At 43.2% G+C, this 21510-nt stretch overlaps 1 protein-coding gene across 2 annotated transcripts in view; it reads left to right on the top strand.

The window, feature by feature from the left end:
• The window catches only part of MACROD2 (mono-ADP ribosylhydrolase 2), a 902990-nt gene that overhangs the window by 869249 nt on the left and 12231 nt on the right, over positions 1 to 21510 (top strand). The window lies entirely within an intron of this gene.

Below are 21510 nucleotides of genomic sequence, written 5' to 3'. Positions count from 1 at the left end.
ATTGCACTTAGCCAGTCATTTTCATTAAATAGAGTGAGTGGAGTGCGATTTGTAGCTAAGTGTGGAAAAAAACACAGGCAGTGAGAGTGGGGAGGGGGGATGATTTGGGAGAACCGTCTTTCATTCCAAGTACAGAACAGGAACAAATTCAAAGAAAGCAGCATATGTCCTAGGATCAAAAGATTCCCTTGCTCTTTCTTTTGGGAGAGCAGGGGAACAACAATATCACTTCGCTGTCAGTAACTTTATTGCTGTAGTGCCCAGTGGTGTGGGTGAGTAGTTAACCTTGTTCTCGTATGAGAAGGGTGGCATTTATTCACTCTGCATACTGTCAGGTGGTTCAGGAGGCACATTTCTTGATTCAGCTCTGTTCTGTGTTCTCTTCTGCGCATGCCCCCAGTGTTGGCTCTGCCAGGGAGGTATGCCATGGCCTCACAGGTGCCCTTGCTCCTGGCACTTGGAGAGGAAGGCCAGTGCTGTACAAGGAGAAACTATTACACAGCGAGGGGGAGGATGTGTCTACAACTTGTAAAGTGAAGGTTGCCTTGATAGGGCATGACCCCAACTGAGATTAAATCTGCTTCCCACTACTGCAGACACAGAGCAGGAAAAATCCCACCTACTCGAGTTCAGATCTTTCCTCATAACTCTGGATTATGTCTTCCTTTTTTCTGCCCGTTACCCATTATTTTTTGGCAGCAGGTTTTCTATCCCCTCACCTGCAGTGGACAGGTGAGTTTTCTCTCAAGCAGATCTTGCCATCTGGAACAGTTTTCCTCCACTCTGTTAGCTTTCCTCACATTTCACCTCCAGATGAGTGTGCAGGGTCACCACCAGTGTACCTGGCCCATAGTGTTAGCCTAACAGCCCAAGAGACCTTGTCTCTAGTCACCATGAATGATCTGCCAGGGAGGAAGCTAGCATGTAATCTTGCCTCCTACATCTCTGTGACCTCACCTGTATCTTAATCGTACAGTAGTGGTGTCTCAACATATTGGTGCAGGAGTGCAGCTCTTTGGGACTGCCTGTTATTTAACAAAAAGGTCAGCATCTCATTTTTGGGGTCTCACATGAGCTCTGGAGGTCCTCCCTTGGAGCACACCCGTGGGCTGTGAATGTGTTTGTCGCTGCAGTTAAACCAGTACAGCAAAGCAGGTGCTCTGGACGATGCACTATGAGTTGCAGCTACAAACAGTCTATGGGCAACTGCAAAAAAACTTGATTTTGTTCAAGAGATCCAAGAGAAATATGAAGAGTGTGGAAGTGCCTTGTCTTTTACTTACCTATACACATGCTGGAATGCTCATAGTGTAACTGTTCCATACCTGATTAGCAATGTGTTCTTTGCTCTAACAGTTATTAAAGATTTTTCTCCCATGTTCAGAATTTACTTGTGACTTCTATCCTGAGTTTTAAAATCCATAGCTTTCTGCAGCTGGTAGATTTCAGCCACAAAACACCATTTATTATTGTTTTGCTGGTCCCTGAAATGTTGGGACACGTAAGCCTTTTGTCTCATTATTCCCCTCTGCAGATGTGCAGCCATTTTTGTTTGTTTGTTCCCCAATCACTAGTGTGAAGGGCATAGATCTGCCAGTAATCACAGCTACTGCAGAGGCCAAAAACGCCTTTATTCCATTTACAGCACCCTGTCAAAAAACACTCAATACCTACATTACTTGACAGCCCTTGAAAGACAGCATGTTTACACGTTCAGCATTTTCTCTGTGGAGGAAATAAGCAGTCACTTACAGGCTATACCATTCTTACCTGGATAGAAAATCAGTTAAACTGTGTACTGGATTCTGAGAAGAAAAAGTCAATAATCTTTTCTCCATTGCCCCTTGGTTACATCTAACAATGGTATATCGTTAGAGGGTCAGGGTAGCAAAGTCACTGTCCTAGTGTCTGGAAAAAAATTGAGATTCCCAATTTGTGGCCAAATGCTATCATGGTTACAAGGTGTTTCATCAGTTAAAATGCATTTACTGGATGTGTTTGTATGATCTGTCAGTGTAGCACAAAAGCGTCAAATGAGTGCAAATGGAGATACCTCAGGTGCTTCAAAATAAGATGTCACTGGGCTGAAAAATCAGTACCTAACTCCAGCAGCTCAATTCAAAGAAATGAAATTGGCTGATTCTTCCAGCTGTCCAGACAACGGGGAAGATTAGCAGGAAAGCTCGCAGACTGAACAAGGAGGTAGTCGGCAGGGCTGTGTCTTAGCATCTTCCCCTTTCTGGGGTGCCAGAACCCGAGCGTGGTGCCTCCATCGGCCCAGGACCCAGGTGGTCTGGAGAGAGCAGAAAACTGAGCAGGACTTGTTGTTACAAGTGTTCAGCCGCCTCACTGCCTTTTGCTTTGCTCATTCTTTGTGTTGAAAGGGCTCTGCATGTCATTCATTTTCATCGATGGTGTCCCGGTGTGCAGGGGGCTTTCCCTCACAGCTGCCTTGCAGGGATCTCTAGGACATGAAGGTTGGGAGGGGGTTGACCTCTTTCAGCACAAGAGAGGCACTCGAACTCGGATTTATTTCCAGCATGCTCTGATCAGCAGGGTCCGAGGCCAGTGGTAAGCACTAGCACAGTCCCTCTCCCTCACTTGGGTTTGGATGCTCAGGGTGCCGAGTTTTGCACGGCTTCTGTGATCAGGTCTCAGTTCAGTCCTGACCCTGCCTCTTGGCATCTCACCTCGCACGTTCATGGTGTTTTGGTGTGGTCCCTACCAGCATGCCCAGTCCTTCCTTTGGATATCAGGAATTCCTCTCTGGTGGTTGCGTTGGTCTACAAAGCTGGATCTCCAAGAGACCGGTTGTGCTCTCATTTTCTGGGGCCTCCTCCTTGGGGCAGCAGGTATTTTACAGTTCCTCTTACATGAGTGTAACTAATAACACCCACGCTGGTCTTGGAGTGGCAAAACTGGCATCCTCCACAGTTTCGTTTGTCTTATCTCTCTGTCTTCCAAAGTAGTAACTGTCTGGTATGTAGTAAGTACAGCTACTGTGGTCACTTTATACAACTGTAAATTTTTTTAACGCATGTCTCATCATAAATCTGCTTGAACATATAAACCTGAGTCTTGAACTGCACAGTCCACAGCAGATGACTCAGTAATCATGCGGTGGTACTGCAGCCCCCCACGGCCTGAAGGGCCAGCAGGAACTCAGCTGTTTCTCAGGTAAGCGTCCAAAAACTTGGATGCTCTTTTATCTTGGTTTTGAATCTTCTGGCCCTGCAACATAGACAAGTTTGATTAAAACAAAAAAAGAAAGAAAAAGGAAAAAATCCTTAAACTATTTCTAATATTGCCTGCTTCCAGCATTATGTTAGCTGTGGAGGGGAATAGATTTTCTGGATGCAGTTCTGCTTGCAGATCCAGCTGGCTCTTGAAGTGTGTGATCATGAAAAGCAGATGATACGAAATACATATATATCCTGTACCTATCTAAAGGAACCCAAGTTATCTTAGAAACTGATATATACAGAGATCACAGAATCTGCTAGTGAAACTGTTCCCTCTGGCATTAAATGCAGCCAATGTTTAACAGTACTGAATTAAAAGTGTGATAGTTTAAGACACAGGAAATCTTTCCAAATGAACCTTCAAGGGGAGCCTGGAGGAGAGAAATTCATGTCAAGATTTGGCCAAAGAATAGGGTTAATGCTATTTGTTCTTATCACAACTGTTACGGGATATTTAATGACCACAGGTAGTCAAGGCCTGGGTTTCATATATGATCCTGGAGACAGCAGTGCAGTGCAATGCCTTAGATTGGCAGTACCGCTTCTTTCTTTTAATGAGGTTTCCCATTCAAGGATGGATATAGCCTGCTCTTGCGCATCTTGCAAATCTGACTGGATCACAGCACAGAGCTGAAATAATTGTAGAAGAATCTGTGTGGGGGAGGGAAGGAAATCAGCTGCACACATTCGCATCCTGGAGCCAGAGTTAGCATAGCACTGCTTTTTGGCAAGGGTTTGGTCACAGCTTCTGGTGTCGAAACCAGCTTGCTCTTTGCTAGCCTGCACCTGTAGTCAGCCGTAGCCATATCCAGCTCATTTGAGAGGAGAAGGCAGGGGAGGGCTCTTCATTTGGATTGTACTGGCACTTCGGCAGCTCATGCCTGACAAAGCCTTTTAGAGCAAAGATAGCTCAGATTTTGCGCCGGTGTGCGAAGTTTGCCCTCTGAATGCTGTGATTTTCTCTAGCCGGTCTTAGGGATGGGGAAACACAGATGAGCCTTAACCAGGCCTGAAGAGGCTGGAGCACATCAGCTGCTTGCCATATTGATGAAACACCTGGGGCATTCATTTTGAAACCTAAATGCAGGCTGTTCACCTGTATTGCCAAGTACAACAGAAGCTTCCTTCTGGCTGGCAGAGTGGTATTAATTTAAAGAGAGCACCATCTGCAGGGCCTTGGAGAACAGCAATCAGAGGAGACAGGTAGAGAGGTCGCCAGAAAAAGTTGTGTTCTAATCCAGGGGCCTCACCGCCCCCATCTATTACCTATCATTTCTAATTAGCAGATGTATCTTGGGGAAAGCTGCTCCGATTCACTTTCTTGCAGATGCTTTTCTTGCTACGAGCTGTTGTTTTTGCTGAGCCCCCTAAGCTTGTTTCACGGGCTTTCACCGGCATTTGGAGCGGTAATGGTCTCAGCGACCCAGTAATTAAAGGAGTCCTGTACCTCCTCACTGCAGAGAGCTGCCCCTTTGTCCTTCCTCTTTCTTCTCTCTGCAACGCCACTACCAGATGGTCAGAGATTTTTCACCCTTTCAAAAGCTTCGTGTTTTTCCCATTTCATCAAGCATGTCTCAGCCATGCTTAATTAGCTTAAGGCTTTTCAGCCCCCCCCCGATTCACCCCCCAGGAGATCAGTTAAGGACCTGAACAATTTCAATAAAGAGCTTGGAAAGCAGATCCTTAGAGGCTAGGCATAGCTGCAGGAGAATGTCATGTTATTTAGTGTTGGGGACCAGTTGTTTGTTCTTTCCTCTCTTCTTTCCTTCTGTCTGTCCTCCCATCCGTCCTTCTGTCCAACTTTCCTTTCCCATTCTTACCTTTCAGAATATTCAGGGATGCCCCTTGGTTCTTGGCAGAGTATGGCAGCATCTGATGGCTGGTGGTATTCAGAGGAGAGCTGTCACTCTAAGGCCAGTGCCTGAGTACTGTTGCTTTTAACCTGTTTTAATCTGTTCAGGTCCCCCTGAATAAAAAACGTCAAACGTAATTAGTTAACCAGTGCTAGGAGACTGGGGGTTGGGGTATTTTGGTTTAGGGGCCTTTTTTTTGTTCTTTGCTTAATTCCCAGACTTGTTTTGAAACTAGCTTGTGAGCTTTATTTACAGATCAGAGCCGCTGAGATGAAAGCTTGCTTAATTAACAGAAAAATAAATTTGCATCTTGCTTTGTATTTGACATTGAACAGCATTTGTTTCTGCATTGTCGCATACACACTTTTATTATTAATCTCTGAGTTTAGCTGTATGACTGCAAATGAGATTTTTAAAAAAGCCAAAATACAACTCTTTCCCTTCTTCCCTCCCTCCCTCTAAAGCACGAAATAGAACTGTTTAAGCATGTGAAGCACAGATTTTGTGTGGGATGTCAGATACCTCAGAGGTACCTGTGGACATTTGCCACATAATTTAATTCAGTGGCTTGTGTTTTACATTTACAGGCAAATGAGAGCGCCCAGCCATCAGGTGTTTGCATCACTAGAATTAAATACCTACTAATTTAGCCACTTGGGAGATAAATATTTTGATATAATTAAAATGGCTAGTTATAAATACATGAAAGTGTCCGTGGATGACAGAAAAATGTGGGAGGGGGTTTATTCATGAACACGAAGGACATGACCTCAATTACTGCAGTTTTCTCCTTGACAGTCTCCTTCATGGTATATATAAAATAGATGTTGCTGGGTGCACGCTGCCCAGAGGAGAGCAGTGCTTTTATAAGGCTAGATTGAAATGATGTTCTTATGCTATTCCAATTCTTGGTACTTTTTAAGCCATCAAGGGAAATAAAATGCAAAGAGTGTGTCTAAATTAATGCACGATGTAGTTTTGTGTCATGGGAAAGGCCTGTAACATTGCTACCTCCATTTGAGTAACTCAGGCTGTCGTTAAACAAAGAGGAGTGCAGCTCCCCAGTGTATTGACATTGCTATTTACAGACCATGTGGTAATCTTTGAAGTGCTAACTGGCTTTTTTTTAAGAGAGATGCTACGTTTTTCTTTTATATTTGTTTTCCACAAAAAGGAATGTTAGTATTTTTATGATGGCTGGTGCTTAGTGGAGCTCCTCTGTGTAAAGATAACAAATGAGTTATGCGACCTGACATTCTCCCTGGGAATGTGCTCAGAATGAAGCAAGCCAGTGGCATTTCAAAGTCTGCTTTTAAAGTAGCTGGTTATATACTTTGTTCATCACAACTGCTAGGAAATGCCATTCTTCTGGTATTTTACACCTTCTCTTAATTGACTAAGAGGTGGAAGAGTCTTTGGGCAAAGACCCCAGGACCCAAAGTCTGCATATGCAAAATGTTGCACCGCTTGAAGCTGCTCCATGCTTTACTGTATCCTTATCCTGTCTGATAGCTTGAAGTAGTCAGGCCTGCCGCAGGCTTTGGAAATGAAGGAGTGAGCTCTAACCCTCCAAGAGCAACTGCAGCAGGTACAAATTGTTGGGCACGCTTCACAATTATTCTCACTTGTCCTCTTGGTGCGATGCTGCTGAGAGTAGCTGAGGAGGCATTGCTTGGAGCAGCAGGGGCTCCCCCGTCACTCCCGAAGCCCTGCTGCTGGTGATGTGTGAGCCCCCACATGGGGAATAAACCAGATCTGGGAGGATATGTCTGTAGAGAAGCCATAGGATGGGACAGGAGGCTAGTCCAGCCTTGGCTGTGCTCAGCCGAGGTGGCCGAGGACACCAGAGAACCTGCCACCCAACAGCCCCCAAAGCCCTCATGACACTGTTCGTGCAAGTTCTGTGTTTCTACAGAATGCTTTGTCTTTGATCCAACACTATATATTGGCAGGAATTTTGTTTTGGCAAAAAGGCAATTCTTTTTCCACAGTTCACCAGTTTCTAGTTTCCAGATACTTCACAGTTTTTGTTGGTATAAACCATCACGCACATAACACGATTGGCCCACTAGCAGCCCTTGAAAGACTGTTTGAAATAAAACCAGCTTAGAATAGAAAACTGCCTTTCCCAAGGTCTGATAGTCAAATCACTTTTGCACTGCCCTCAGGAGGGATGGCCTTCAGTTATAAGCTCCGCTCTATCAGCGGAGAGTTGGCTGCGCATCGCCACAATGGCAGCACTCCAAGGACTGAACTTTAATGATGAATGTCACAAAACTCTGCTACATGGGCTCGCTCTGGGGAAAGTAATTCTGTGTACAGTACGTGATCTGTGTCACCTGGAGTCCTTATTGTTTCTTTCAGCTATTTACAGTGTTCTTCTGCGTTTGGGCTGTGGAAGGAGCTGCATCAATTCGGAGTTAACAAACCTGAGGACACGCAGAAACAAATTGGGTCTAAACTTTTAAGCTTGCTATAGCAAACATGCCATGGGAGTGGAGAGTTGGTAAACGGAACTTAGTGAGCTTTAATTTAGGCCTATTTTCATTATGTGTTCAATTGTACCATAATTGGTACACTATTAAGTTGTCTCTTGAGTTATGAATTACTACTGTATTAAGCAAATTAAACTTAACTGAATAATTTTGCTGACAGGGAACATGCATAAGGATAAGCAGGATATTTTTAACCATTAGTATTGTTACTATCATCATTAATCATTACTGCCATATAGCATGCAACTCAGCCCCTAAGCTTAAACTGGTAATATTGTGCAAGGTGCCATACGTGGTTGTCTCTACCCAAGGAATGGGCAGCCTGAATTTCATGGCTTTGCATGCTTATCAGCCTACTTGGAGCATCCATTTCATGGATTTCTGACACAGTTGTACTGCTGTCTTATACATGGGACCTGCGGGCTTCCTCCAGCTCCTTCTGGTTAAAGACTAGCTCGGTTAGCTCTGCCAGAAATACTTGTTGCATGAATGACCAGTGAACAGCTTCCTGCTAGACAGTCAGAAGCACTTCCCTCTTGTTCCTCCCTCCATGAAAATTTTTTACAAAATCAACAAATACTCATTTCCCTTTAAATTTGGGAGGTTTTTTACTTTTTAATTCTTTTTTTTTTTTTTTTTTTAAGCAGACATGTGATAGCTTCAGTTCATAGTTTTGGCAAGAGCCAGCAACATTTGTCTGGAAATCTTGGGCTTCTCAGGCTACATTTTTATGGCTCCCTGAAAACGTGACATTTCCCATAAAACTATCTGTTCTTTTTAAAAGGGGAAAAAAAAAAAAAAAAAAAAAAAGAGTAATATGATTCAGGAAAAGGTTTTGTTAGAAATATTTTGATCAACTCCACATGTGCCTTCCCAGCCATTTCCCTGTGCAGCAGGACCACCCGCTGCCTGCGGGATGCAGTAGCTGTGGTGGCTTTGGCATGGTGTCAGGCTGCTGCCGACTGCTCGGCTGGTCTCCAGCCTCAGCCAGGCGCTCTCACAAGCTTTGATGGTGGGAGGCAAAGCAGCCAAAACTTCTGCAAGGTGCCACACGATGTGGCTTGACACAGAGACTTACCCTCTCCTCTTCCTTCCCTGTGTTTGGGGTATGTTTGAGGCTTAAGTAAGGTTTTGTTTTGTTCAGGTGTTGCATTTTTGCAAGACCATATTCCTTGAACAAACATAAAATCTGTGACTGTCATATGTAAATGCAGATTAGCCTCTGCCATTGAAATTCTTCAACTTGTAGTGCACAGTGCTAAGTCAAAGTTAGCTCTGCACAATACTCCCAAGTTACAGCAGGTTTTACCAGGCTGAGGATCAGTGGTACTCTGCACTTAGGACCCTCATAAGATTTTCAATCAGTGCTCAGCATTGTCACAGATACTCAGCGTGAACTGAAACAAGCTGTTAAGGCACAAGGATTATTTCTCCCCTACCACCCCAAGTAACCTCTACACCTAATAACTGAAAGGCCACAGACTTTTAACTTAAAGGACATCTCATGTAAGGACATCTTTTAGGTGCTTACATCAGAATAACAGGGTAACTAAGCAAGATATTTATCTAGATTTGCTGTGAACTATAAACTCTTTAGGCAAAGACCACCTATTGTCTATGTAACAGGCCCTCCCCTTTTAGGGTCTATAGTGTTTTAAATAGATTCTATGTGAAAAGAGCCATGCAAGGTGTTTCCTTGCTTTCCTCATACACACAAGAAACATCCTGTGTACAGTTGTGAAAAGAAGTTGTTTGAGTCTCCTCAGACTGTCAGATTGATGGGTTTTAGTGCACTGAAGTGTAGTAAAAAAATGGAAACTATAAAACAATATAATGTGAACTGTCTAGACCTTTAAACCTACTCAGGAAATCAAGAGAGAGATATATATATTTAAAGAAACTCAATAAACCTTGTTTTTAAGATTGTGAAATTTGCTATTGACAGGGCTGAACAAAAACATGGTTCAAGGCCAGTGACTTAATTCTAGGTGACACCACTCCTAATCCTTTACAGCTGAATCCTTCAGTTTTATCTGTGGCTCTGGGAAAGTGTCTGTCAAGGCTGAAGTCACTTGCACCAGGGGATTAGCACTCTTTACATTCTTTTGAAAGCTTCAGTAGTTCCCATGAAAGTAACAGACACCGAGGCATTTGTGGAGACTGGGGGCAATGGCAATCCTTACACCAGCGTACAAATTCTTGCAGACCTGGAATATGACAAATGGTGCACATCTGTAGCCTCTAATTCTGACTGTCGTTCTATGTGCTGGCAAAATCTGTCCTCCAGTTGTGGGTACTCAAGGGGAGAAGAAGAGGGGAGATGTTGCTGCTGGTTGACCCAAAGGTGGAACCACTGGATCAATTTATTTTTTTCTTTTTTTTTTTCTTTTTTTTTTTTTTTAAGTCCAGAATAGTTCAAAGCTGTATAATGAAAAGGCTTCGGGCATCTGCAAGTTCAAGAGCTAAGAAGCTCTCCATTATGAATAAATCATAAAACATGGTCCAAATCCAGCAATCTGAAGGAGTTTAGCTTGAGGAAATGCTTTTAATGTGTGCATGTGTCATCCTCTTTTAGCAGGACAAAAGTCTGCTGCTATCAACTGCTAATACAATTATTCTCTTCTGGCTTAATTGTTAGAGGTCTTGACTTTGGTGCTACAATCCCAAGTATTAGCCTTTAAGTTTTCTGGCACCCTGTAGCAGGGGGATGGCATTACGGGAAGGGCTAAGTACTGCAGCGTGCCAGCCTGGGTTTCAGTACTTTTATATGGCATGTGGAATGTCTGAGTATCCCACAGCACTGGCTGCTGTGTTCTGGGTGACCTTCAGGACACCTCATTGTTAAGGGACTTATGTTAGCCATCGATTATTAAGAGGATTTTGGGAAATGTTATAGACTTGCTCAATAGCTTCAAGGAAAATTATAGTTATCTTGTTAGACTCAAGAGTCTGCCAGTTTTCATGATAGGCACTGGTTTTATTAGCAGTTCTGTAAACTCTATTGTGGGAAAAAGAAGGCAAAAGCCATATTGTTAGTCATAATGTCACTGAGATTTCTGAACATGGGTTAGAGAGTTGGTGTGATCCTTACTGCAGTGAGATTTGGCATTGAATTTCTAAGTCTGTGTTTAGGATCCCAGATAGGTGGCCTGATTTTCAAAAATGCTGAGCACATCCCAAACACCTTATGAAGTGAGACCCTTTGAAGCCAGCTGGAGCTGCTGGTGTCTTGGAGCTTTTGAAAATCAGGATCTAAACTCTATTTTAAAGAGCTCCTAATGTTAATCACCTATTTTTGAAAATACTGACCTGTGTCTACTGGCATCTAGAACAACCTCTGCGATAGAAGAGTGTTTGATGGAGAGAGGGAATACGATCTTCAGTGCTAAAGGAAAACATTATGGTCTTTTTGAAAGCATATTCTCTGATAAGAAGCATACTGAGACAAAACTGAAAGTTTCCTTCCCCTCCCACCCACCTACTCCACACACAACTTTTTTTCTAAAAGACTTTTGTTCAGACTCGGTGTTATGTGGTTCATATTTTCGGCCTCCAGTTTCTATTTGGTGCCTCAAGATAAAACAGGGCTTTGAGGAATCTTCAGTAATTTGGAGTGAGGCAAGATGGTTGAGGAAAAAAATGTGCCTAAGCTTTCCAAATTAGTTGCTCCAATTTTTGCCCAATGTAACAGTAATGGTCTAGTCATAAGTCAGCTTTGATTTCACTTGCTATTTGAATTTACTTTCTTTTGATACAAATAAGTCTCTGATATGTATGAAACCTGGAGTAAATTTCCGACCTCTCGTTCTCCTGCTTTGAAAGTTGCCAGAGTGGCCAGTAACACCAGGATGGACCTCTTCAAACAGTGAGAATGAGCTCATGTTATTAGGAATAAAGCTGTTTGGGAGATAAAAAAGCCCCCAGTACTTGTCCCCTCCATGTAGACTGAGCTGCAGATCTGGTAAATCACTGGACCTGGGTATCAACCTTGGTAGATGTCAGAGTTGATGAACCTGACTGAGGACTTCTCCAAAGAGATTCACTGTGGCTCTGATGCACATTGCTGGCTTTTTGTTTGCCCACAGCTAGCAAGTGCTTGTGTCAGGTCCTGAAGAAGAAAAGCTGTCTCTCTTAAGTGTCTGCAATCAGAAAGCTGTTCTTGAGGGGCATCTGCCACCACTTTTCTTAGGTAACTCACAAGAAACAAAGTGGCCTTCCTCGTGTAGTTAGTACACTCCCCCACTGTGCCTGGGGTCTTTTCCCAGGCTTTTTCCCAGACTACAAACTGGAGCCATCTCCATATCTAGAGACTAAGTCAGGGCAGCACAGAGAGAGAGATTTGCTAAAATTAAGGAAAAGGTGCTGGGGGATGGGAAACAAACAAATAAACCAAACAAACGAACAAAAAAAGACCCTGAATGTTAGATTACTGGAGAAAGAGAAAGAAATGTTCAGCTTAAAGCAAGTAAGACAGATCCCTGTTTTGCAAAGCTGAGGTCAGTTGGGAAGTATTCTGGAGCTGTTTGGAAGGGGGAGGATTATCATTGTTAGTATTCTTTGCATTATGTTATCTAAATGTAAATTCCTGTCTCTGATGTAACATTCTAGTTAGATGCTAGAATTTATGAACCAAACAAAGGATGAAATGTGAAAAAGTTGAGAAGAAAAATCTGCACTCTATCTTTGTGTAATTCTTACTGAGAGCTGATATAAATGGGAGACAAATCAAAGGCAACAATAGCGCCTCACATTTTATCTCACACCCTGTGATGCATATTAGTGTTGTTTCCCATTGTGAGCCAGAAAGAACATTTACAATTTTAGAAAACACTGCATAATGGCTCTCCGCAAGGAAGAGAAGCAAGCATATGACTGCCAGTACTGACACTTGCTTTTTCCTGGCCTACAGAATTGCTTTTCTGGAAGCTCTGTTGTGGGCAAAATTTTTCTACCCTATACTGTGAATTTTGAATTTGGGCTTAAAATTTTCTCCCAGGAGTAGATCAAATAAAACCTCACAGATTTGGTAATCTAAACCTCGTCTTTAGACTTGCCAGAAAATACTGGCCAAGTCAATCATCATGTGGTGATATGCTCCTAGGGTGCAGATGGTAACACTCAGGCTGGTGGATTACCTTTTTCTAAAAGCAACCCACAGGATTAATCTTTTCCATTGTGCTTTTCTATGTTTTGGAAATACTCTTGGCTTCAAGGGAGGAGGGGAGCATCAGGAGGATGAGTGGGCATGTCAAGTGTTAAACACCAGCTGCTCTCTCTCTGCCTTCTTCAGCACCTCTCTCGCTCCCCAAAATGTCAGTGGTAAAAGCTGATTTTTAAGACATGCCACTGAAATGGGTAGAAGAGCATGATTGCCACCATGGAGCTGAAACACTGGTGGTAGCTAGGTTGTTCTTTTAGGCTTGTCTCGGTTTGGGAGTAGGTGGCATGCGATTCCCTCTGGCAGCACTGTGATTTGAGGATTTTGGTCCTCTCGTGGCTTATTTCTGTACCCTTTGTGTTCAGAGGAGGATGTGGTTATTGCCTGCTGGTACAGGGCAGCTGGAGGTTAGACCACACCTTGGTCTGATGTAGTTCTGTTATTTCCTGAAGAAACATCTTACTCTACATCGTTGTTGTAAAACGTTGCTCTTATATTCATCCAGCTATCAGTAGAAATTAAAAGCAGCATCTACGCTTAGGAGGTAATATAGCACTTGCAGTATGTTTGCTTTCCCTCCCATTTCTTTGAGGCTGGCTGGTGTTGGCTCCCTCACTGCTGTAGAGGAGGATACCAGGCTTTCACCAGAGAAATGGGGGCAGCAATCAGCATTAATGACATCCTCCGACAGCAAAAGCCACAAGAATCTCCAGAAGCCTGATTTCAGCGATGGCTTCTCTCCATGGGGTGGAAGGCGCTTCCCGAGTGGAATGGGGAGCATCGCCTTGGGTAATACATCCAGCACTGCCATCTATCACTCAGCTATTCCCTCTTTTACCAAGGGAAAACAACCCCCAGCCATTTATTTATGAAAAATTGCTTACTGCCCTTGAACATAAATACAGACACAGAAGTGTGCCTCTGTGTGTTTTGTTTAAACATCTGCTATGTTTTGATGAGTCACCATCCAGGTCCAAAACAGCAGCCCTGAGAACTGGAATAGGTGAGGAGATCAGTAGCAAAATTAGTCCTTTACAGCAGATTTGTGTTTATCACCATATAGTAAAAGCAGACTGTAAAATTTTGGCTTTGAATGAGTCAGAGCAGAGCTCAGTTAAAAAGAAAAACCAAAAAGGTGTGTGGGGGGGTACAATTCTTTAATAATTTTCAAAAAATAATCATTATTGAACATGTGTCTTGGTAGGGGAAAAAGTATATGATAAATATCACTTGTAAGGTCTTTGTTGTTGAGTGCTGCCAATTACCACTTCTTTTTAAGTAAAAGTGTTTCATATTATGTTCAGCTTGGTTTTAGGAAGCTACCAGGTTTCTAAAAATGAAAACAAAGTGCTTGCCAGGATGTGATGAGCCTTTAGAAATGCAAGTACTCTTTCCAAAGAGCAAGACATTTCTGCAGGCTGTTTGTATACTCTACCAAATTTCTATCGAGGTTTGGTTTTTTTTGGTGTTTGGGCTTTTTTAATTAACTTTTATTTTCCATTCTGGCTGTTGTATCTTTGTATCACAAAATGTTTGAAAATTACAGCGTACCTGTAAGGTTAGATCGATTAGCAGAACTTTGTTGACCTTCATGCACCTCTCCTTGATGTGAATATTCTTTTTCATTTTAAGCTGCAAAATCTAGGTTAGGGTCTCTGGATAAATAACAGGGAAGGGTCTTTCTCCCACACTGTATATTGTTACTGCCTTTCAGGTAGATCCATACACCCTCCTTATTTACCCTTATGCTGCTGTTCCGTGCTACTTTGAAGCTCATTCTTCATATACTTGACAATAGTCTCCTTGAAAAGGAATTGAACAGAATATTTTCCAGGGCTTTTCTTTGACTTGGCAGTAATCTCTTTCAGAAGCAGTGACCCCAGAAGTCAACGGTTGCAGCCATAAGGGTGAGCAGCCCCGCCTGTACGTTATCAGAAATTCAGGCAAAGCCTCCTTTTGTCCTGCGTGGATGGCATGATTTTTCACCCCACCATCCTTTCTGCTGTAGCCAGGGAGTGGGGACTTTGTAAAAGATGAGAGTGGTTGTCTGAAAGGAACTTTTCCAACTTCCAATTCCTGGGCAGTTTTCTGTTTGTGTCCTCTCAGGTTCTTACCCTCTTCCTCTGCACCTTTTCCTTACAATTTCTTTTATAAATATTGTTTCTGTTCACTCCCAGCACCCACCTAGATCTCGTGCAGCTGCTCAGGGCTGAGGACTGGCACAGTGTCTTCTGTTTGGATTGGCTGCTTTGGAGGGAAACGGAAAGTTCCTTTCCCTTTTCTGAAATGAATAGTGTGGCGTTCTGACAAATCTGGCCTACTTCAGAGATCCAGGACCTCTTTGCTTTCACAGTCTATTGCTTTTCTGTGGTTGCCTTAAGATCATTTGAAATGCTCACAAAATACAGGGAGTTCAAGATTGAAATGGAATAGGGGCACGGTATGTGCTGATGGAAAATCCAGCAGCAGCACGAGTTATTAAGCTGTTCGTGTTGGAGGGGAAAGCCAGGCCTATTGAAGCCACTGGGATCCTGGATCGGTTCTTAAAAATTAAGGACCGAGTCCTCACCCCAGATCAGTGGTGCAAAGGGGAACTCAAGTTGCTCTGTGAGGACAGCTGGAGAGAGACTAGGTACATGGTAATGAGCATGGTGAGTGTGCGGAGAAAATAATGTGACAGGAGTGGAGGTGCAGGTATCATTCTGGCAGCCGGCGGTCATTCAGCACTCTTGCTCCCATGGCCGTGGAATTGGAAAAACATTTCTGAATGCCCAGCACCATTCCCCCTGGTGAAAGCTGAGCTTTAGGAGACCTGGAGATTTCCTGCGGCTTACATGGAAGGGTCCTCCAGTACTGTAATTCCTCACACCTGTGCAGCTTTTTAGGACCAGGAAGCTAATGATCAGGAACTGAACCAAATCACTTACAAGTTCCATAAAGGCTTGAAGGTGGCAGGGAAAAAATGGCAGAAGAGGAAAGAAAGATAAATAATCGTGCCATTTCTATTCATTCAGAAACCCTTCGTTTTTCGTAATACTGCTGAGTATGCTGTCTGCCTTATTTGTGGGCAGGGAAACAGAGCACAAGGGCTTTGGAAACGGTTTGGGATAGTTGATCTACTAGTTTGAATACAATCAGGCAATGTTTGAGTTGTGTTGACAGCCAGCGATTGAGGAATACAATGAAAGCTTCTGGATGCTCCATTTCAGGTACTCCATGCTGCTGGCTGCTTCTCTGATGAGAGGCTTCACAGAAGAGGCATCTGGAAAACAGCAACATGGCCTCTTACACAGCAATGGCTTTTTCAGAATAAAAAAAACTCAAAAAAGTCTCTCCTTAAAACAATATGCCCTTGTATTCATCAAGAGCCTGCTGTGTGCTGGTTTATCCTGTTGTTACAGAGAGACAAAAGATACAAAGAGCTCCTGATGGGCATTAGCAATTTTAGAGATGCCCAATTTGTATGGGTCTTATGAACCATATTGCTGAGAGACAATCCTCACTACCCTCCCATTCCCACCTTTAGGGAAGAGGAGGCATAATGAGATTTACTAACAGTATGTTTAATAAAGGGCTGGAAGGGGATAGGGATAAGCGGATCTTAGACACTTTTAAATCGCGTTAAAAAAATTGTGGTTCAGCTTGAGCTGGAAATAACAGTGGCTGGAAGCAGTGTGATGCCTTTAGGTACAGTTGCGTGCACAAACACAGAGAGCCGAGATGATGCAAGCTACACTGGAGGGATGGGGAGCTGCATTGTGCTAGGTTACTCTGGGAGACAAAGCCAAAATGCCAAACGGGAGGGTAAACATTCCATTTAACGATGAAGGGGCTGCAACGTGAATCCTGACAGCCCATGCGTGGCATTAAGAAATGATGCTCAGTGCCTTCAAAAGCCCGGCAAAGCTTTTGCCCCAGCCAGCACACCCTCCTCTTAAATTCGCATCCTTGAGTTTTCTTTTCATCTCTACAGTGCCTAATTGCTGGGCATTTTTTTGATAGAGGTAGAATAGTCCTGATTTAACAGATGGAGACGTTTGTTGTTAATGAAGCCACACTGACTAGCAAGAGGCACCTTTGCAGTGGTGCCGTCCCTGCAGACGCGGCGCTGTTGTGCTTGACCTGTGCGTTGCAGAAGGATGGCGAGGGGGAAAACTGCCCGCCAGCTTCAACACAACAAAGTACAGATGGACCACGACTGCTGTGTTTGTTTTAGAGCCCCGAGAGCAGCAGGTTGGGTGGGTTTGCATGTAGAGCCATACGAGAAGACAGCCTAAATCTTTTATGTGGTAGAATCTGGTGTGGTTAAAAGGGTGAGTCATCCCAGATGGAGGTGTCGGACAGGAGTCAAACTGAGCGCTTGTATCATGGACTACTTCAGTTTCTAAGTGAAGCAGCATTTATAATGCCACTAAAGTACAGCAGTAAACAAATTACATGAAGGCTTGACAGTCACATTAGCAAAGAGCTGCAGTGAAATGACTGGGAAGAAGGAAAAAAAACAGTTCTGGCTATTTGCAGAGCAAGAAAAATGGAACTGGTTTTGACAGATAAGACAATGCAGCTGTGGGTCAGAAGAGCTTTGTCTCTCTTTTTTGTTGCTGCAGATGAAAAATGGAGCCTTCAAATTTTAACCAGAGAAATTTGGATTTTAATGAGCCTCCATCTTTCAGAGTCTCCCAATTAGGGGAAGCATATTTACAGCTAAACTCAAAATAATAAATTTTATTCAGTGAGTATGAATCAGGGAAATCTGGGTCGTTCAGAATAGCTGCAATGTGGTTTTCATATTGCATAATGACAGAGGTGATTTTTTTCAAACATGAGTAGAAGCAACTGCTCTACAAATAATTTGCAAGCAATGAATTTCTCCTGGTCGCAAATTGTCCATGGACAGGATAGTATTTTATTGGAATTCCTGTGGCAACACCCAAAATTGCTGGGCAGAGATGTTACAGAAGTAATGACCTTGCCATTTTGCCTGTAAAAATAGAAGTAGTTGTCTGGACTGTTGTATTATTGATAACCCTTTTCTTCCTCAAATATTCAAAATGATCTTGGGGCGAGGATTTTCCACTTAACTGCAAGACTTCTGAAATTGGGGAATTTTTAAGATTTAAGTTATCTTGGTATTGCCTGACTGCACTGACAGAATTCATGTATTCACAAAATCTGTTTTTCTGTCTGTCTTAAAGCTAGTGTACGACCTTATAACAAGCTAGGAACTAAGAGCAGAAATCCAGATTCCTGATTCAGAGCCCACTTGACAATCCCTTACCCACACCCAGTGCGAGGACTCTGCCAAGGCTGGTCTCGAAGGCCGGGCTCTGCTGAGGGAGCCCAATCTCCCAGGCTCCCTTAATAGTCAGCAAAGAGAAATAAACTCCCTTAAGGTGGGCAGCTCAGAGCAGAAACCCAGATTAGGTGCCTTCCAAGAATGATTCATCAATTCTAGGGAGACTGTGTTCTGATTTTGCTTTGAATTACCTGGGAGCAAAGCCTGCGTCTCTCTCCTGATTACAAAAGCGCTTTTCAGTGCACAGCCAAGCCTGGCTGATGATCAGGCAAAAATTAGTTTTATAGATTGCTCTGTGTCACAGCCTCTAAGCCTACATAGTTGCCTGCTTTTATCACTTGAAATAGATGTAAACCTTGTGCAAAGGGAGGACAAGGAGGAAGGTTACACTTACTAGGATTTATCAGGTGTGTGGAGAATAGATGTCTGACCTTTGTACTTGGGCACTTTAAAAATTGATGCTAATGTACCAACAACCACCACATCTTCATGTTAATCTTGTGAATCATATGTGAATCTGGAACCACATTTCTCCAGAGAAAGAACAGTGTATTAGCTGTAATCACGTGGAACTATTGGCAGATTGTGACTGTGAAGGAGAAAAAAAGATGAAATAGCAGTGCAGAGATTTCTGTCTTCCTGGTCTATACTTGTCATGCATTTCAAGGAGCCATCCTTGCCTGCATCAGAAGCCTGTTGTCACTTAGTGTTGGGCTGGTTGTGTAACCAGACTGCCAAGGGTTCAGGTAACAAGCTCTGTCAGGAGTGCAATTGGAAATGGTAATTGAAATTGAAAGTGGTATCTCCCAGGCTCCCTCCCCTTCGGCAACTCTCTGCTCCTGCTCGGAGACCCGAAACACCTCGCTTGTTTGTGCTCTAACCTGAAGCAATCAAAACAAGAGGGTGAGAGGAGGCCTCCAGAATAAATTGGTTGTCAAGGTGGTTCTGATATTGATCGAGTTCTGCTGTTTAGGTGAAATGGGCTCATTTCTGTGGAGCACTCGGTTTTACTGCATGGCGGGGAAGAAGCTTTTTCGTTAATACCCTTTCCATATGCATGGCAGTATAGGGAATGCTCCTGGCCCCCACCCACAGTAATAGCGAGGCAAGAAACGAAGATTTATATTATCCGAGTTTGAAAGTCTTCCCAAAAAGTGGACACTATAATGTGCAAGCCTCGTCCCAGTGTTTGCAATGGTGCTTGGCTACGTTAAGGTTTAAAACAACTTCAGCCTTACTTGTCCCTGAATGTTGTTTCTCACTATCATTTTCTTGATGACAATATCCAACAATAAACATATACTATAAAAAACCCTGATATGGCCATAATCCCCTCCTAGAAAAGATGGGGAATCAGCTATTCAGACTTCAAAAGAAGGTGAAAAAGCAAAACATGCATTAGTGCTCTTCTGACAATGTTTATGGCCCTAAACCTCTCGGAAAGTAATTTTGCAGGCTTGCTGCTGCTGCTGTCACTCTTTCCAGCCTCTCTCTAGGGCTGCCTGCCCCAAGAGGCAAACCTGTGACTTTTGGTTTTGAGGGCCCTTGATGCCTTCTGCTTTCATCCCTGCAACAGCCTCCTGAATTAGCACATGTGCACACATGTACACACATGCACACGTATGCACAAAACATCTTCTCTTTAATTAGGCTCTGTCTTCACCTAGTGCCGTGCCGATAAATCCTTTGCACCTCTCAGCTGCATGAGAGGTTTCTGCAATTGCAAGCGAGAAGACTTGGCAGCATGGTGAAGCCAGACATGCCAGCTATTTAATGGGAGATCTTGGGATATGGCCTGGGAACTTCACATAGGCATCTTTAGAAGCTGACAACAGGAGAGCGACTAGGTATCTCTAGCTGTTAGAGAAACTGGGAGTCAAGACATAACCTGTCGTATCGTATCTGCTTTACTTGGCTAATAGACGGTGTTGTAGAGGAGGCAAAGTTAGGTTCAGAGGCATCAGCTGCCAGTCAGATTGCACTGGTGTTTAGCAGGGATCCCAAATCCCTGCATTAGACATCTGAGTGTCTTGGTGGGAAGGGCTGCATCTGCTGGAGGCTGCACTCATGCTGAGACAGCGGTTTTTCCAAAATTTTGCTTTTTAGAGAACTGCTTTCCCCAGAGAATCAAAATGTAGCACAACCTGAATTTTAGCATATCTTCAGTGATTAATCACTGCTTTCATAGGCACCCAGATTTCATACTGATTTTTCTAGAAGTCAGGCAGGGATTTTGAACATACATTCTCAACCTTGTACTTGACAAGTTCCTGCCGTGTGCAGACACTTCTGCAATGGGGTGACATGAGTTTATCCTTTGCAGGAGCCAAAAAAAGTCGTGGGCAGCACTGGGAAAGCCTAGGCCTGTTGGTGCATAAGAAACATCAGGAGAAAACCACATGCGCTCTCCTGAATTCCCTGGAGAAGCATCAGGGATTTGACGCACCTGCAAAGGGGCTATCTCAGGCATTCGCTGACATGCGGGGTTCACAGTCACAGATGTTTGCAGGCATTTTGTTTGTATGGGGAAATGATTTTAAACCAGTGAGGAAGAGGTGGAAATGGTGATATGACAATCCACTGAAGGATTTCTGCATTATAAGTAAGATCTGTTAAAATGATGGGTGACATCTCTATCACTGTAAAGTCATCCATCGCACTTTTCCCCACACTTGCTGAGGTGGCTAATTGAGTTTTCCAGTGACTATTTTGTGTTTCTTTCCATATGTGATGTGTCCTTCTTTTAGCATTTCAGTGCTTGGTAGGACCTAAGGTAGTGCACTGGAAGTTGCCTGCGAGAATGACAAAGTATTGGCTTGCAGATATGATTAGAAGGAAAACTGGCTGAAAACTTCAGTGGTAGATACATGTTTACAGACAAAATAACTGTAGTGCACTGAAGTGCATTAAAAAAAAAAAAAAAAAAAAAAAACAAAACAAAACAAAACAAAACAAAACAAACAACTCTCTAGATATACATGGAAAAGGAAAGGAGGTGTTTGTGGGACTATGAACATTCAATCTCTGTTGCTGAAGGGGTAAATTATTTCAGTTTAAGAGTAAACTGTTTTTGAGATGTTGCAGTCCTTGCTACACTTTGCTGTCTCTCAATAACCACCCAAATATCTGGATCGCTTAGCAACCAATTGCTTGACATCCTGTAGTTAACCACAGGATAGCCACAACAGACTTCATAGCGGCCACAAAAGTAGAGAAGTAGCATGATGGAAATTAACTAAAAATTGGCTTTTTGGCACTCTAAATGGCAGAATGGTAGGAGAACTGTATACAAAACAGCAAAACAGCTTTTTTTTCCATTTCAAATATTGTTAGAAGATTGAATCTAAGCTTCCTGACAAGCCTGAGGCAGAAGAGATAAAAATGTTGAGTTACAGAGATAAAATGCACTTTCCTAAATTCAAATTCTAGTTTGTGTCTGACTACCTGGTACATTTGAACTCTCACT

This window comes from Tyto alba, unplaced genomic scaffold, assembly GCF_018691265.1.
Source record: "Tyto alba isolate M040663 unplaced genomic scaffold, T.alba_DEE_v4.0 Super-Scaffold_16, whole genome shotgun sequence".
Taxonomy (NCBI): domain Eukaryota; kingdom Metazoa; phylum Chordata; class Aves; order Strigiformes; family Tytonidae; genus Tyto; species Tyto alba.
The sequence above is the reverse complement of the archived record's forward strand: the minus strand, read 5'-3'. Positions and strand labels throughout refer to the sequence as shown.